A 6,419-nucleotide genomic window follows, 5' to 3' on the forward strand; every position below is an offset into this window, starting at 1 on the left:
TGAGGAATCTCTAAGATGGAGAAAGAGAAGGGAACCAACCTTGAATAACGAAAACTTTCAGAGAGCAAAGAGAGTCAGTCTTAAACAAACATGGACATTGGACATTCCATTTTTCATGGATGCACTAGCTGAACACTCATTCTTTCACTCATTCACTGGTTTCATGGTAATAATGTTGGACTCTGTCATTGAAGGCCAATTTCATGAAATCTTCACAGACATGCACCAGGGAAACACTAGTGTCCTTACTCAGCAGACAGAGAAACAGGCTTAGGACCTAGATGCAAAGCGCACATCTCTGGCCCGTGAGGTCAAGGTTCAAGTCCAGGTCCCTCAGACTGTCAGGATAATAGTCTCCATGCCTTAGGTCTGAAGTTTTCAGACCAAATGTGGCTTGGGTGGTACTCAGGTTGGATGGTGACTGTAGGGATCCCTGCCCAAGATTTGCAGGAATGATTTGGAGACACTGGGGAGCTCTTGGCTCCACATGTTGCCAAGTAAAGAGATGAAGAGAAGGTGAGGTGCCAAAGGGAAATGAGGAGGCGAAAGGGAATTGGATGTGGAGTGTGGTCTAGGCACTGGAGCACAGGCCTGGCTGTCTTTGGAAGCAGAGTGGCCAGTAAGGAGGAGCTGGGCATGGGATGTCGCCAGCCACACTGGGCTGGTGCAGTGTCTGTGGGAACCAGGTGCAGAGTTCTCTTAGAAGCATCTTGAATCTCTGCATCATCTTAAGGGACATCGCTGTGCCCCCCCCCCAGGGTTGGTGACTTGGTGTGACTGTGGTGGGCAGCAGGGTCCTCACTCACCTTTTGGACAAGCTCCGGGTCAAAGGGCATTTTATTCCTGGTGATAGCCTATCCCCGCTCACAGGGTCACTCAACGGGGACCCTAGGGGAGGGAGTGAGAATGGGGAGACGAGAGACGAGAGAGACGGAGACAAGACAGGATTCTGATCAAGTCTTGTTTATTGAAAGTACCAACAGGGCTTAAGTGGGGGAGATAGCAGAAGGGCGGGGGAGCAGAAGTTCTCCTTGCAGGGTGTGTTCCAAGGACACAAGTCTGCAGCTGGGGGAGACTGGACTGCAGGCCAGGTGGCAGAAGGGTGGGAGAGCATGGACTGCAGGCCTCGAAAATGTGCTGGACAGGAAGATAAGCAGACACAGAGAAGCAGAAACTTAACTGTTAGTCTCTAAGAACACAGTAGGAATATTAAGATGGCTTCTATTATGCTATCCTTACTTAGTGCCCTCCACAGTAGCCATTTGGCAGTAAACCCCCTGCAGGTCTTCACTCTGAATGACAAGGTCAGACTTGTTCGGCACCGGCCAGACTACTCGGCGTATGTGGGAAGGGAGGACACTTGTCTTCCCTTAAAAGTGCTAGAGAGAATGAGGCTGGGGAGGTGCATGGACGTGCTCATCCAGGTAATGACACAAGGGCCATCATGCAGCCTGGGATCTAGAACAAGCACAGCCCTCTGCGCAGGTCTCAGCACTAGGGAGCTGGAGACAGGAGAATATGGCTGCGCAGAGAAGGGAATATGAGGAGGAGGAGACAGGAACTGAGAACTTCTCCCTCTGAGGATTCATGGGGACAGGATCGCCATTTCAGCTGCGTGGAGGTAAGATCTACCGGCTTGGCTGCGCTGCTTCTCTGGTCTGCAGCTTGAACGAAGTGTCTGTCTCTTCTATTATTTGCGCTACACCCCCCAAGCCAGGCCCTCTCGCAGGCCACCTCACACAGCACAGACAGGTCCAGGCCATGTCGCTGGAAGCCCAGCCTGTTCTCTGCCTGCCAGGTGTGCGGTCCAGAGTCCCCAGCTTTCACCCGGGGCAGCTCCAGTGCCAGGGGTCTGGAGCCCACAGGGCTGGACCAAGAGAGGATTCGGTGCTCCAGGCTTCAGCTCAGCGAGGCAGGGGGCTGGCTGTTGGCAGCACAGAGGAGGCACAGAGACTGGCCTTGCTGGACTTACAGATGTGAGGTGTTCCCATGCGGTTCTGAAATCTAGCTGGGGTGGAGAATGAATCAGAGACACAGGCAGAGACAAAGACAGAGCAGAGGATGAGATAGAGAAAGGGAGTAGGAGAAAGATGAGAGGAGGGATGAACCAGGCCTGGTGTGAGCCTATCCCTCTACTACTCTCATTTCATTGGGGACGGACTCCCCACACTAGCAGCGCCCAAGACAGGATAGCCTGTCAGTGATAGAAACTGAGGGCAAAAGCCAAAGTCAAGACTAAGGGCCTGGGGCTGGAGAGATGGCTCAGAGGTTAAGAGCATGGGCTGTTCTTCCAGAGGTCCTGAGTTCAATTCCCAGCAACCACATGGTGGTTCACAACCATCTGTAATGAGATCTGGGGGCCCTCTGCTGGCCTGCAGGCATACATGCAGGAAGAACACTATACATAATAAATCTTTTTTTTTTTTTTTTTTTTTTTTGGTTTTTCGAGACAGGGTTTCTCTGTATTGTTTTGGAGGCTGTCCTGGAACTCACTCTGTAGACCAGGCTGGCCTCGAACTCATAGAGATCTGCCTGCCTCTGCCTCCTGAGTGCTGGGTTTAAAGGCGTGTGCCACCACCGCCCAGCTTACATAATAAATCTTTATTTTATTTTTTTTTATTTAATATGCATTGGTGCTTTGCCATGAGTGTCAGGTCCTCTGGAACTGGAATTACAGACAGTTGTGAGCTGCCATGTGGGTACTGGGAGTTGAACCTAGGTCCTCTGAAAGAGCAGTCAGTGCTCTTAACCACTGAGCCAACTCTCCAGCCCTATATAATAAATCTTAAAAAAAAAAGACTAAGGCCCCTGCCCTACTTCAGAGGTGCCAGCTTGCTGTGCCCGTGTGGGATGGCAGGGATAGGAATCTCACAGGGGCCATTTTTGATTTGGGATGGTTTCAGACAGGGTCCTACCTTTGAACCCAGACTGGCCTCAAACTTGCAATCCTTATGTTTCAGCTTCCCAAGTACTGGAATGAGGGACAGCTTTCTTGAGACTTCTGTGCTGTTGTAGAGGCTCCACACCCGTCCATCACCTTACCACCTCTCAAAGGCCTCGAACTCACAGAGATCCGCCTGCCTCTGCCTCCCGGGTGCTGGGATTAAAGGCGTGCGCCACCAACACCTGACAAATTATTCATTTCTTGAGTAGACAATCCAATGATAGGACACAGCCAATTAATATCACCCAATAATTTTTTTTTTTTTGGTTTTTCAAGACAGGGTTTCTCTGTGGCTTTGGAGGCTGTCCTGGAACTTGCTTGGTAGTCCAGGCTGGTCTGGAACTCACAGAGATCCACCTGCCTCTGCCTCCCAAGTGCTGGGATTAAAGGCGTGCGCCACCAACGCCCGGCTTTCACCCAATAATTTTTGAAAATCATTAAGTGTATGTAATTGGTCTCTCCTAGTCTGTACCTTTTGAAGGCATGAAGTAGTTGTGGAAACCAGCTAAGGCTTGGCCTTGTGAGAGGCCACAAGAGGCTCTCAGAGTGAAGGTGTAGCCAGAGTAACAGAAGAAGCCCCAGAATTGGTGAAAGTGTGGCCCGTTTTGAGTTTTGGAGATGCCTGCTGCATGGATGACCACCAAGAACAGCAGCACCGGTGGAGTGGAGCCTGCCAGAGCTCAGACGAGCTGTGTGTTTTGCAGAGAATGGAGCTGGAGAATGACCCAAGCCCTTTACAGGGTCCCAAAGGATGGTGATGGATCTGACATTGGACACGGTGTTGTTTACACAGTTGGGAGTTTGATTTTGATTGTGACTGTACCATGTTCCTCACTGATGAGTAAAAGCAATCCAGAGACATTAAACTTTTTTTTCTCTTTTTGAGATAGGGTTTCTCTGTGTATCCCTGACTGTTCTAAAACTCACTCTGTAGACTAGGCTGATCTCCAACCTCAGAGATTTGCCTCTGCCTCCTGAATGCTGGGATTAAAGGCGTGTGTCACCATGCTTGGCCTAATTTGGAGTATTTTATATTGCGATATTCCTATTAATGTGAGATCTTGGGAATGAATAAGAAAGGAAAGGTTGCCAGATGGTAGTGGTGCACATCTTTAATCCTATCACTTGGAGGCAGAGGCAGGCAGATCTCTGAGTTCAAGGCCAGCCTAGTTTACAGAATGAGTTCCAGGACACACTCCAAAGCTACACAGAGAAACCCTGTCTCAAAAAACCAAACAACAGGGGCTGGAGAGATGGCTAACAGGTTAAGAGCACTGGCTGCTCTTCCAGGGGTCCTGAGTTCAATACCCAGCAACCACATGGTGGCTCACAACCATTTACAATTCAATCTGGTGCCCTCTTCTGGCATGTAGGCAGAACACTGTATATGTAATAAATAAATAAATCTTAAAAAAAAAAACCAAACAACAAACAGGGCAGTGGAATCGAACACCTTTACTTCCAGCACTTGGAAGGCAGAGGCAGTTGGATCTCTATGAGTTCAAGACCAGCCTGCTCTACAAAGATAGGAAGAAGGATCCACCCTCTTCTCCAGGGCCTTTCTGCAGGGTAAGGAGCCCACCACCTATCAGCTACACAGGTCACCCACTGAGGAGAGTCAGATTTGTCATGCCATAGAATCTCTGTTTTTTGAAAGGTCGAATTCAATTTACAACTGAAGATAAACTTCGCTGGGATGACAGGTGCCACTAGGCTGGAGTGTGCAGGTTCAGGGTCTGTGCCTGCCTGGCAAGCACTTTCCCAGCTGAGCGGCATCCACAGCCCTCCTATGAGGCTTCTGATGAGATCCCCCACAGAGCTGTTTTGAGCACCTCTCTTTGATCTGCTTTTTGTGAGGGCTACCTCTTGTTTCCTGTTCCTACTGTTTGAAGTCTTACCTGAGTTTCCCTAGGGATCAAAGCCTATGTGAACTGAGTTTTAGGAAAACCCAGGACACTGGTATTCAGAACGGAGAATCTGTATTTGGCATTGCCCCTGCGGAGGGGTGGCTCTTAGAGCAAAGACTTTGGATACAAACTGACTTCCTAAAGGTGTGAGTTGCTAACAATGAAGGGCCCTTTGCTCAGTGGGTTCAGTCTGTAGAGAGGAAAGCACTTTGCAGCTGGAAAAGGCTAAATCGGGACTGGAGAGATGCTCAGAGGTTAAGAGTACTGGATGCTCTTCCTGAGGTCCTGAGTTCAATTCCTGGTAACCACATGGTGGCTTACTACCTTCTCTAATGAAATCTGGTGCCCTCCTCTGACTGGCATGCAGACAGAACACTGTATACATACTCAGGTGGTAATGGGCTTTCACTCAGATCCTTGTTCTGGTGGACCTCATTTGCCGCTGTGGGAAAGTTCAGAGTAGAACCAGGGTAGGGTGCACGGTCAGGGTGTAGGCAACCCGGTAGGAGGAGCTCCAGTGCCAGTGTTGGAGTGTTCTACAGGGATCCTGACTCCACACAGGGGCCACTGTCTTCAGGGGATTACTGGAAACCCGCTGCACAGATTCAAGTGTCCCTGTGGGTGACCCCAGGACTCAGTCCTTAGAAGGTCAAACTGATGCCATGTTGCTCAACATGGCCACTATGAACCGCACTAACCCAAATGTACCTCTTAGCTGGCCAGTTACCATGGGAACTAGATTCCTCAAGCAGACAGGACTTTGCAGGCGCAAACCTGATCCAACGTCAGACCTTGCTTTGGGGAGCCCACTCTGGAACCTTTGTTTTTTGGGCTCATAGCACCATGTGTCTGACCTCAGTGGGCTTCCTCGGGGCAGCCCCATTAGTTCTCTTCTTCCCTTAAGTCTTCTCTTGGTTTCTTTAGACTGTGACTCCACTCACAGCAGTCCTTGTCCCCACACTGTCTGGTGTAAGGCTGTGAAACACCAGGTGGCTGCTGGGGACTGAACTCAGGTCTTCAGGAGGAGCAGTGCGCACTCTGAGCTGCTGGCTTCCTGGGAAGGATCTATTCTGGAGATTGCAGTCAGGCCCTCACACTTGCCGAGCAAGCATTTTACACAGCGCCGTTTGCCCAGCCCTCTGCCCCACTGCTGGAGTGGTCCAGCCCTGATGGTGTCCTTGGTGTCTAAATGCTATCACCACCTTTGGCTTGTCTTTCTTCTGCTGCCAATGTAAACAGTAATCAGCCTCAGTTGCAATGTGGTGCCTGTGTCTTTACTGATGGGTCAATCATATCTCATGGTCTTGCCAAGTGGATGTACTTGACAGAGAACAAATATTACTAGCTGCCTTTTGCTTTGCTTCATTGTTTTGTTAGAGATGGGCTCACTCTGGGGCCCAGGCTGGTTTCAAACTTAGACCTTCTGCCTCAGTCTCCCAAAGGTTGGGACTGCAGTCATGAGCCATCACAGCCAACTTCTTTCTCTTTGGTTCATTCTCAGTTGTCTTTATGACTGCCCGGAGACTCCCTCTCCCCAGCGTCCCCTCTCCAAGATATGACACACAGGC

This window comes from Mesocricetus auratus, unplaced genomic scaffold (genome assembly GCF_017639785.1).
Source record: "Mesocricetus auratus isolate SY011 unplaced genomic scaffold, BCM_Maur_2.0 Super-Scaffold_100054, whole genome shotgun sequence".
NCBI classification, from domain to species: domain Eukaryota; kingdom Metazoa; phylum Chordata; class Mammalia; order Rodentia; family Cricetidae; genus Mesocricetus; species Mesocricetus auratus.